General features: G+C 42.2%; 1 protein-coding gene across 3 annotated transcripts in view; it reads right to left on the bottom strand.

Moving 5' to 3' along the window:
• Nucleotides 1–12,675, bottom strand: part of DLGAP1 (DLG associated protein 1) — a 633,130-nt gene that overhangs the window by 386,248 nt on the left and 234,207 nt on the right. For 2 of the 3 annotated variants that reach the window (XM_065585317.1, XM_005303131.5), the window contains exon 3: nucleotides 8,207–8,316. The exons of the other annotated variant lie outside the window; for it this stretch is intronic. The gene's annotated coding sequence lies outside the window, so the exon portion shown is untranslated. The remainder of the gene's footprint in view (nucleotides 1–8,206; nucleotides 8,317–12,675) is intronic. 3 annotated transcript variants of the gene reach the window in all.

Genomic DNA, 12,675 nt, shown 5'->3' with positions numbered 1-12,675 from the left:
AATTAGCACCTCCATGTCAACATAAACTTTATACTACCTAACACTAAGTACGTTTCAGTTTACTCTAGGCCTGACATCTGCTCTTCAGCAATGGCACAGATTTCTCTTTTCATTATTTATACAGCAGTTTGGATACTTGTTATGACTGAATTAAAGAGATCTATTTGAATCAGATATATGCTGGAGTTAATGCTTTCATCATCATCATTATTAATAATCTTATTCCAACAGAATTCAGCATAACCTGTATTCCCAACAGTGTGAGATTACTCATCTAAGTAGTCTCACTTTACCTCTGTGTCCATTTCCTTTCCCAATGTTACGGTGCCAGAGTGAGCAGTACCTTAGACTCCTCACTCAGTCTCTCTGTGGGCACCCCTTGCCAGGTAAGGTAACGTTTAGGTAAGTCCCATTTCTCTCCCCCTGCTACAGTATTGGAGTTGAGCAAGGCAGCCTGTACCCCTGCAGCAGCTGCCTCTATCTGTCTGACCATCAGTCAGCGTCTATCCCTCCGAGTTCACCAGCTGACTTTTTAAGTCATTTCAAAGTTCCATTTTTCTAGGACCCTTGAACCTAGCTGATTTGGTTTATGCATCTCACTGGAGGGGTCAGAGGTAGATTTCTGGCTGTGGATTCACTATATAGCCCATTAATACTACTAACTTAATTGCTGATGCTTATTTGCCTACCTGCAGAGAACCAACTGCCCAGGACTGTTTAATCTTTGTACCCATGTAGAACACATCTGATGTTAAGCAAAAAGACAGAGGTACACATATTTGTAACAAAAATAATATAGAATACTCCCACATTCTTCACATTCAGTCTTGTCTATTTAGATTGTAAGCTCTTCAGGTCAGGGACTGTGCTTGTAAATGCCTAGCACAGTAGATTCGCAAAACTAAGTTGGGGGTCTCTTGGCACTACTTTCACAAAACATTCACGTACACACACATCTACCTAGACTTTATTTACAAACTTTTCAAATAAAGTAAGGGGAAAACAGATTGATACATACATTTAACAATCAAGCCATCCATTTAAGAACAAATATCCATACTCGCTCATGTAGTCCTGTCATTTTCCTGAGGAAACTCAAGTAGGATTTTGAACAAGAGGCATGAGTTTGGTAGTTGGGTTACTTTAACTTGGGCTCTCAAACTATCATCTCACCCTCCATCAAAGGAATCTTCCTTTAAAAGTGTCAAATGGGTGCATTGCGTGGGAGTCTTCTAGGACTCCTGCTTCTATGACAGCTGTACAGTGACAGCTGTAAAAAGTGGTCTCCTCTTCCAACTATGACTAGCTAGAAGACTGCAGCACATCTTGGCCTGCAGATTTTGGGACAGAGATTCACGCCTGCAGAAAGACCCTTAATCACCTTTTGAATATCCTCATTCTTATTAGGTCTCTTCCTTTATATTGTTTGTGTGTCTGGGCATTTTTGCTTTAAAGATTTATTCCCTGATTTTTTGTTTTGAGGCTGTATTTTCATGTGTAGAGGTGAGAATAGAATTTTTGAAACAATTCAAATGCTTTTCTTCGAATGGTCAAAATATTTCTCTTTCCCCTGCCCCCAATCCAAGCTTATATGCTAGGAACACCTGGGATTTGTTTCTCTGTTCCTAGAAATATTGCTCAAGCCACAATAAAATCTGCTCACTATTTTTCCCAAAAAGTATCGTGTTCAGTTAGCCCTGAGAGCTCTGAGTTTTTTCAAGATTTCTTTAAAACATGTTTCTTTCCATTGTTGTTCCACTATCTTTATTTCATCTAGACATCTACACTTTTCTTCTTCTATGAATTAAACCTGAGGCTCTACTTATGAGTTTCTCCCTCATTTATATATAAACTACAAACTCCACATTAGCATCATTAGTAACATAACCTAGGTATCCTCTTCTATGCCATCTAAGACCTCACATCTTTTAATTGGTGATTATTTGTTCTCTAGGTGTTTTGCCCTTTTTCCACAGGCCTAATCAGTTAGAAAGAGTAAGACATATCAGATGTCCAATATTGGCGCTAACAGTGAGAGGAAGAAATTAAGAGAGGGAGAAATTACAGTAATACCCATCCTTACACAGAGAAATTGGGGATAAGAATGACTCAGCTCTCTCCACATATCTAATAATCAATTTCCTGTAGACTCTCCCCCACTAACCTTCCTAAACACTTTTCTTCTCTTCTGCCAAACAGCTGTGCATACCTCTATCAGTGTTATAGAGGGCGAACAATTTGAGTTTACAAACTTTATACAGGGTAAAATGGATTTACTTGGGGTTTGGACCCCATTGGGAGTTGGGCATCTGAGTGTTAAAGACAGGAACACTTCTGTAACCTGCTTTCAGTTAAGTCTGCAGCTTTGGGGCATGTGGTTCAGACGCCGGGTCGGTGTTGGAGCAGACTGGCATGTCTGGCTCAACAAGACAGGGTGCTGGAGTCCTAAGCTGGCAGGGAAGGAAAGCAGGGGCAGAAGTAGTCTTGGCACATCAGTTGGCAGTTTCCAAGGGGGTTTCTGTGATTCAACCCATCACACCTCCCTCCATTTTGTTTTGGCTCAGAAAACAAACTCCTATCCAAAGCAGCCATACACTAGTAGACTTTTATAAGCCTTTGAAAAATATGAGCCTTTTTACAAATGACTAATTCATGATGGGATCATATCAGTTCAGTCATGATCCTCTCTCATTTCACAAGTCGATTTAAGCCCGGTGCATTAGATTATTACTTACTGTTTGCATTACCATAGCACCTAGGGGCCTCAGTCATAGACTGAGACCCCATTGTGTGTTGTGCAATTAATCATTGTGTGTTGTCCCCATAACATTTTGGTTACATTAATGCTATTTTCACGAGAATTATTATCCTCTGTTAGAGTTCCATTTGTTACTTCCTTACATTATCTTTCAATTCCTTCTCTAACAATTTGATACACTATTTTTATTGTGAATGTATTTGTTGCTTGCACAGGCACCAACTTTCCAAAGTGCCAGGAGGTGCTTGACCCCCAGCTTTGCCCCAGGCCCTGCCCCCAACTCCACCCCTTCCCTGAAGGTCCCACCCCACCCCTCCTGGTCCCACCCCACCCCTCCTCTTCCCATCCCGCCTCTTTCAGCCACGTTCCACCCCCTCCCCCAAGCACACCACATTCTCGCTCCTCTCCCACAGATCCTCCCGCATGCCACAAAACAGTGGATTGTGGCGGGCAGGGAGTGTGGGAGGGGGAGGAGGGGTGCTGATAGGTGGGGCCCCCTGGCAGGCAGGAGGCGCTGGGGGGGGGGGAGTTCAGATAAGGGGGCTGCCGGTGGGTGCTCAGCACCCACCATTTCTTCCCTGAGCCTGCTCCAGCATGGAGTCAGCGCCTATGGCTGCTTGTCCTCTCTTTCAGCTCCGCACCCAATTCCCCAAATATTCTGCCATATTGAAAGGCCTTCCCTGTGGCATTCTATACTGTCAGTTTCTAATGAAGTAGTCTCTTGTCCACACTCCAAGAGGCCTTGCTTGTGCTTCTAGTGCATAGGCAGAGGGCTATGATATTAAAGAGGGCAATGTTCATCTATACATATAGATCCCTTTACACCTAGCCCTTGATTGTGCTTCTAAAGCAAACAATATTTAATTCCAAATGCTAACCTCTTAATCAATCATTAAAGAGGAAACTTATTCCACTCAATTTAACACCAACAATACTACTGAGATGCCCAGTGGAAAAGTATGCCCCTGGGTCTTCCAGACTGTCTTTATTCCAGTCTCCATTGTGACCATCCCTAGCTCCTCATCTCAGTCCCTACCCTCAGGCTCTCTCTCACATTCCCTTCTCCCCTGTTTTTTCATCACAGTTCTGCCCCCCTCACCTCCCCCACCCCCACCGCATCCTAGTCCCCTGCATCCCTTCACGCCACTCCCTCCTCTTTGGCTACTCAACCTAGTTAGATTCCACCCTCCCCTCCCCCCGACTCAATTCCTGACCTCTTGTCTCTCCCTCACCAGTCCCCTAGGACTGGCTCCTCACCCCTCTGTGTTCCAGCCAGGCTTCCTCCTTTTCCTACTCAGTGCCAGAAGTGGGAAAAGTGAGAACACGGGAGACAGTCTTCCTGTTATCCCTTAGTGCCATGACAGCTCTTAGCTGTCAGAAGGTGCAACTGCAGGGAAAATCCTGTGCAGCCCCCGATGCCTGGGGCCAGGGGTGCTGGAACAATTTGAATAGTGGGAGTTTTGAGAACCACTGAACCAAACTGTAAACCCTGTATCATGATGGAAACCACTTCAAGCCAGGGAGTATGGCAGCACCCTCAGCACCCGTAGTTCCAGCACCTATGCCTGGGGCTGAAGCATGCTCTGTCGCTCCATGCACATGCTCAGTCCAGTTTTGAGGGAACTGGAGCATGCCCAGTGCAGACAGAATCTAGGATAAAGTCAGGAAATCTGTGGTGAGAAAACTACAATGCATTGGTGACCTCCCAGAAAACACCATCCTAGCCACCATGGATGTAGAGGCTCTCTACACAAACATCCCACATACAGATAGAATACAAGCTGTCAAGAACAGTATCCCTGATGATGACACAGCACAACTTATTGCTGAGCTCTGTGACTTTATCCTCACGCACAATTATTTCAAATTTGGTGACAATATATACCTCCAGACCAGTGGCACCGCTATGGGCACCCGCATGGCCCCACAATATGCCAACATTTTTATGGCTGACCTGGAACAACGCTTCCTCAGCTCTCGTCCACTCATGCCCCTTCTCTACCTACGCTATATTGATGACGTCTTCATCATCTGGACCCATGGGAAGGAGACCCTGGAAGAATTCCACCATGCTTTCAACAGCTTCCACCCCACCATCAACCTCAGCCTGGACCAATCTACCCGGGAGGTCCACTTCCTGGACACCACCGTACAAATAAGCGATGGCCACATTAACACCACCCTATACCGAAAACCCACCGACCGCTACGCCTACTTTCATGCCTCCAGCTTCCACCCCGGTCACACCACACGATCCATTGTCTACAGCCAAGCACTGAGGTACAATCGCATCTGCTCCAACCCCTCAGACAGAGACCAACACCTACAAGATCTTCACCAAGCATTCTCAAAACTACGATACCCACACAAGGAAATAAAGAAACAAATCAACAGAGCCAGACGTGTACCCAGAAGCCTCCTGCTACAAGACAGGCCCAGAAGAGAAACCAACAGAACTCCACTGGCCATCACCTACAGTCCTCAGCTTAAACCTCTCCAACGCATCATCAGTGATCTACAACCCATCCTGGACAATGATCCCTCACTTTCACAGACCTTGGGAGGCAGGCCAGTCCTCGCCCACAGACAACCTGCCAACCTTAAGCATATTCTCACCAGCAACCACGCACCGCACCATAACAACTCTAACTCAGGAACCAACCCATGCAACAAACCTCGATGCCAACTCTGCCCACATATCTACACCAGCAACACCATCACTGGACCTAACCAGATCAGCTACAACATCACCGGCTCATTCACCTGCACGTCCACCAATGTTATATATGCCATCATATGCCAGCAATGCCCCTCTGCTATGTACATTGGCCAAACTGGACAGTCACTACGCAAGAGGATAAATGGACACAAGTCAGATATCAGGAATGGCAATATACAAAAACCTGTAGGAGAACACTTCAACCTCCCTGGCCACACAATAGCAGATGTTAAGGTAGCCATCTTACAGCAAAAAAACTTCAGGACCAGACTCCAAAGAGAAACTGCTGAGCTCCAGTTCATTTGCAAATTTGACACCATCAGATCAGGATTAAACAAAGACTGTGAATGGCTATCCAACTACAGAAACAGTTTCTCCTCCCTTGGTGTTCACACCTCAACTGCTAGCAGAGCACCTCACCCTCCCTGATTGAACTAACCTCGTTAACTCCACACTGATATATACCTGCCTCTGGAGATTTCCATTACTTGCATCTGAAGAAGTGAGGTTCTTACCCACGAAAGCTTATGCTCCCAGTACTTCTGTTAGTCTCAAAGGTGCCACAGGACCCTCTGTTGCTTTTTACAGATTCAGACTAACACGGCTACCCCTCTGAGATTTTCAGAGACTCAAGTTGGCCAAATATGGTGGATTTTCACAGGAAGAGCAAAAGGCACATATGTAACACCAACTCACGCTCCCCAAATACCACATTTCAAGTCATTGCTCCAAAGAATGGACTGCTACAGCTTCTCAGTAGAACGGTTGTAAGAATATCTTTTTTTAAAACTCGGGCAAAATATATTTTCTTTAGCCTCATTGTGAGAAATGGCTGCAGTTTTGCAAAACAAACAAAACCCACACCTCAGGCAGACACCCGGAATGGAAAATTTCAGCACAAATGGCTGAAGTTTGGTAAAGTTACAAGCAACTGAAAATAGGTCTTATAACAGGAAGAGACTTTTAGATTTCAGTTTGCACTGCAACTGATGCCAAAAATATAAGCAATTAATAAATGTATTATTGAACAACATATTGCTCTTTTATATAGCAGCTTTTACTTGGGAGAGTCAAAGCATTAACTCTCATCATCCCTTCAAGTAAGTATGATACTGTTTTACAGAAGGGTAAAACAGAGGAAGAGAGAGTTGAACTGAAAAAAGTCATTGGCACAGCCAGGAAAAGGACAGTGGCATCCTGGTTCCAAGTCCTTCCTTTAATATACGCACAGAGGACAATTAATCAAGGACAGAAATATTGCCAAAAGCACGGATACTTTATTTCTACCAAATGCACTAAAATGCAATGTACTTGCCATTGCAGGCACTATCTTTATTTAAAAGGAACAAATTAACTCTTAAAAATACACATTAACATACCTATTGATAAGCAGTTACTTTTGCAATCAACAGTATTAAACCTGATAACCCAATGGGGGAAGAAAATCACTGGTATAAAAATGTTCAGAGACTGCAAAACACTGGGTTTGATAAATCAAGCTCAGCTGACTCAGAGAAAATGTAGAAGGTGCAATATAAGCATGGTATACATCTAATTTTGATGTTCTATTGGTTACAGCTACAATATGCTACACAATTAAATGTCCTTGATTTTTCAGAGGTGCACTAAGAGCAAGTGCTGAGAGTTATTTTACAAAATAACTACAGTTTTATAGCAGCATGACTAATGTTCTGAAAGGAAACCTCTCTTAAAAAACCCCACAAAGTTTCCATCTCCTATTATGGCTTGTCAGGCCAGTTGTGTGCTAATGCTAAAGGCCAGATTCTATACCATTTAATCTTCTATTGCCTCCATTAAATTAACACTCGGAAATACAATTTCTCTCTCTTTTTTGTGTCTAGATAGGATGTATCTGGGTTTGCATAATGAGTAGTATGCATTCTAAAGTCATTCTTTCATTTCCGCTAAATTACATACTACATTTTTTTTTTTTTTTTTTTTGCACGAGTGCAATTGACAGTGTTTTTAAGGTTGGGATAAGTTTTACAAGTAAGAGAAAAAATATGTTGATGTAAATCAAACTGGGCCACATTTCACCATCATACCAATTGCCCTCAATAGGGTAGAGTTGCTAGAGGCTTATTTATCTTCAACATGTGTATGAGATCCATAAGGTCCTGTTTTTCTGCAGCTTTCACCGTAAGGAAGCTGTGGAGAGAGCAGTTCTTTCACTCTCAAAGCTCCTCTAGGCTATTCCAATGTTCCTTCCAAGATGCTGCAGCCCTTCCCCCATGCTTTTTCAGTGCTCCTTTTCTGTTCTGATCTCCCTCTCACCCTCCCTGCCCCACTCCTCCAGGCCAAACCAATCCTCTCTCTAATCTGGCTCTACAGTTACAGTACATGCAGTTCTTTGGGGCTTTACCCAACAGTTACATTTATATATTACATTTTTCTGTTCATGCAAGTCCAATGAAAATAGTTTACTGAGATGGAATAATGTTCACAGAAGACTAACAATGTTAATGCTCTTTAAAACCTGCAAGCGTAGATGTCTACAGATATAGGCACCAAGTACAGATACTTTGCCAACTGAAAGATACCAAGTCACCAGATTGATATTCATTTTCATTAAGAAGGCAATCAATTTGGGGTCAATTTATTTTTATGGTTGGTTACCCAAAATGTTCAGCGCTATAGAGAAACATCTGAAAGAACAAATGCAGAGGCAGACTGGGGGAAAAAAATCAGATTAAGAAAAAAGGGCTCACCTCTTTTAATCAGTTTTCCATTTTGGTTTGTTTCAAGGCTTAAAGTGGGAGGAGAATTTTGCACAGTCTTTAATACAGATGTCAGTTGTGATATGTGATGCTTGACTGTTCTGAAATGTAATAAAAATGCAATAGGTAAACGACTAGCCAGAAACAAGATAAAAATTAATAACAGTCTCAAAAGCAACTACTCATTCAGCCATTAAAAGTAATTGCAGTGATGAGAGATTTTGATACCAAAGCTACTTGGTGCCATATTCTACATTTTTCTGTGTACAAGGGGGAAAAAAATAGAAAACTGAAGTATTTATAAAGCCATATTCCCGGTACTGTATAATTGATTTCTTCCCAAACAACATACAAGCACACTGTTTGTTCCCTTATACATATATAGATTGGTTTGGTATGTTTGACTTTGATAGTTCTGCCACACTTGACATACTGAATTTTCTTTCCTCTCACCTCTTCTTCCTCCCAGCTGCCAACCCCCTACTCACAAGGCAACTGTCAAAGGATGACTGAGAAGGTGGAGAAATAATGTCAAAACAACTCTACAGATCAGCCATATTAATTATATATAAAACGTGCATTTAAAAATTGTTTAAGGTAACTGAAAAAATATTTCTTTTCAAGCCAGCCTCTCTCTCTGTATGAAAAGTTCCATTATTTTCAACATTTTAAAGTGATATCGATTATCTTTCCCCTCTAGTGGCATCAAAACTATGTGTTGAGAATAAAGTAAATAAACGTCTTCTCATTATTAAGCAAGTGAGATGAATCATCTCATCACTCCAAATTTATTATACATCTCTTCAAGCACAGGTTTGTTCATTCACATTCTATTGTAGTTTTTCAGGTGGACAATACACAATGATGAGTTAGACCAACTTCAAAAGCTTTTTTCCCAGGTTCCAGCCTCTGTTAACAGGGCTGATCAAGAAAAGAGCCCTGACAACCTATTTATGCACAGAGTAAGCAAACTGAAAGAGTGAGAACAAAATAGTGTATTTTAAATTTCTTTTAGTTTTACTAACCTCAGGCGTTAATGGTAATAATAGCAGGTAAAAAATTTCAGAGCAAAGCCTGTGGAGTGTTTTTAAACTATTTATTTGTTTTGGAAGTTTCAATAGGTTTACAAATCCTTGCCCGGTAAATATCAGAAACAAAATAGTAATCATTACAACAGTGAGCTTTTGTTTACAGAAACATTACTCAGTAATATAGTCAACAGACCTCTCTGTTTAACAGTTTGTTACCATATTACAGAGTAAGCATCTTTACATTAACTGTGACAAAGCATTTTTTAAAAACTCAATGGTGTCACAGATTCAGAGATTCCAAGGCCAGAAGGGACCATTGTGATCATCTAGTCTCACCCCCAGCATTACACAGGCCACAGAACTCCCCTGAATTAATTCTTGTTTGTACTAGAGTATATCATCTAGGAAAACATTCACTATTAAATTCCCTTGAATAGCACATTATAGCAAGTACAGCTTCTTAACATTTCACACAAGATATGGAAGAAGGAAATCTGAGGAGAAAACTCGGAAGGTAGGACAGAGAAGGCCTTGGAGGGGAAGTGTAGGAATGACCATACTCAAGGAGGCTGCAGTTTATGTTAGTTATGTTATTGTCTTTTGCATTAGTAATAAATCCAACTTCCAGCAAGGGGTGAGTTTCAGCATTGATTCAGGGTCTGTGTACCCTACAGAAGCAAGGATAGAACGTCATCTCATTAACAGCGCAATTGACGGCACTTTATGTACAACCTTGTGTGGTCAATTTGTTAGCCAGTTTTACTGTGTTTGTGTGGGTCTTCCATGGGAGAGGAATTTAAAAAACAAATAAATAAATAGTGATTGTAAAACCACAACAATTGGCAGGAAGACTTATATGGAGGTGTAGTGCTAGATACCACTTTTAACTCATATTTTGAAATGTAGTAGATTTCAAGTTGAGAAAGTCTCTTTAAGGAAAAGACATTAATTTAATGACAATACTAACTTTACTGTACATTTTCAGATTTCCTTACTGGAATGCAATATTGCTGCAAATTTTTTAAAAAATTATAATTTTTAAAATATCTACCTGTACTATAAAATTAAATAAAATTAAATATAACATTTAAAATTAAATCCAAGATGAAATTCATCCAAAGATATACACCAGAGGCTTTAATTTTCCGACGTGCTGAGTATCTGCACTTTCTGTTGACTTCAACAATGCTTCTGAAAATAAGCCTCAAGGAGACTTTGTTTTGGTTCCATGTTTTTCCTGTGTTTTACCATAACCACAACCTTAAGGTTCTGCATTTCCCCAGATACACAGGATTCCCGTTGGAAGCTGCCAGAGTTGCTCTTTAAGACCCCAAACCAGCAAGGCATTTAAGCAAGTGCCTAATTTTAAGTATGTGAATTGTTCCATTAAAACTCAAGTGCTTACATATCTTCCTGAATTGAGGCTTAAAAAGGAATTGCTGTTGGCCCACAGAACCCTACAGGCCGAATGAGTTACCTGTGCAACTACCACCACCTCACCAGGGTACAAGAAGTTAGAGGCAGGAACTGAAGAGATGTTGCCCACATGGCTGTGTAAAGCACTGAGTGCTAAACCACTGAAAAGCCCAATACACAATTAAATTTTGCTTAGTGTTTTTCATTAGCTATCAGAAGAATTTTCTGAAAAAAAAAATGTATTGTAAATACATGCAACCCACTTTTTAGAGGTGATCTCTAATTTTCTGTGCCTAATTTTTTTGCGTGCTCAGCTGCGGGCTGGATTTTCTCCCACAACGTGCACAGGACTTGCGGATACTATTTAAGTCAAATGCCTGCATTGGCTTGGGCCTTTAAAATATTACTTTCAATTCTTCATCCAGTTATTTTTCTGCTCACAACATACATTCACTCTTTGCCCTTCTCTCACACACACACTTGCACAACTTTTACCTGAAGTCTATAACTTTGTCAGACGTCTACCATTATTGTATGGCCAGACTAGCTCTCATTGGGGGAGTTAAACTGCTGCCACACCAACTCTTCATTCTGTTAGCCAGATTAATTGGAATTCTGATTGATCAGAAGGTAAGGTATATTTGTGATATAATGGTTATATCACAAATGTTCCTAAAACTAAAGCCTTTAAAAGTTATTTATGCTCTTTTGAATAATGATTGACTTGTATCCTTAACTGGAACACTAGAGATTTATGTTTTGATCAATGTCAGATCACAGTGTTTTAGAGAAATAACAGGATTAATACTTCACTGTATATTTATGAATTGCCCTTCACTGCAAAAACCTAAACCTGAAGCTTCACAGACTGTATATACCATTTTTCATTACAGACTCGCTCAAAATTCAGCTAATGTAAAAGTCAGAACTTTATCTAACCCCTATATAAAAGACAGGCATCTTACAACAATGAGTCATTGGTTCAATTTCAGCACATGCTGGGGACCAAAATCTTTCACACCAGTTGACAATTGTTTGGTAGCCTATTTACAGAAAGTAGATGATTAAAAACCAGTTCTGAGGCGACAAGTGGCCACTACCTATCGCCTCTATCTGTGGCTCCTGTAGTTTTGGTCTGAAGGGAAGCATAAGGAAGATAGATACCCTCACCTCTGCTGTACCTATTCTGTGGATTAATAACAGTCTTCAGTTCACAGTGCTCCCATGAGCATTAATATAAGTGTCAGTGGAAAAATCCAGTTCAGAGTTCAGGGCCCTGAACTGTGTTGTTAGACAATTGACTGCATAGCTTGTTTTCTCAGCCTGTCTTCTGCCATTTTGAGTTGACAGGGCGTTGTATAGAAGAGACACTAACATTTCTGTTAGAGATAAGCACCTTTGTCTTGGTTATTTTGTTGTTTTTCTTAATGTAAAATAAAAATAATTCAGTGTGAATGTACATGGTTTCAGGGGCGGCAAGTTGTATGGGTCCGTGGTGCCTGTGCTCCAGCAAATTCAGGGCCCTGTGGCCTGGCTCCACCAATGTTTGGGGCTGGGTCTCTCCCCCGGCTCCGCCTGCTGCCTTACGCACCTCCCCCAGGGCGTCTCTGCCTGCACCCTGGGCAGCGGGCGGATGCCCTGCCGCTCTGCGCTGTGCTCCCTCACCAGCCTCTGCAGGCTACAAAAGGGAGTGGCGATGGCAGGCTGAGGTGGTGGCACAGCTGCCGCCTGTGGAGGGAGGAGGCACACACGTGATGGCAGCCCTCCCCCCCAGCACCCACCACAGGGAGGCGAGGGGGCTTCCTGGACCTGAGAGGGGCCCAGCCCCTAGGAGCATATGCAGTGACTGTGCCCGGTGATTGTGCTACCAGGGGGCCCCTCCCCCGGAGCTCACTGCTGCTTGTGGGGAGAGGGCTGGGGGGGAATGTGGAGTCCTCCTCTCTGGCCCCAGCCCCGCGGCAACCTGCCTGCACCCCAAACTCCTCATCCCCAGCGCCACCCCACCTCACAGCC

This window comes from Chrysemys picta, chromosome 2 (genome assembly GCF_011386835.1).
Source record: "Chrysemys picta bellii isolate R12L10 chromosome 2, ASM1138683v2, whole genome shotgun sequence".
NCBI classification, from domain to species: Eukaryota; Metazoa; Chordata; order Testudines; family Emydidae; genus Chrysemys; species Chrysemys picta.
Note: the sequence above shows the minus strand (reverse complement) of the source record. Positions and strands in the feature narration are given on the sequence as shown.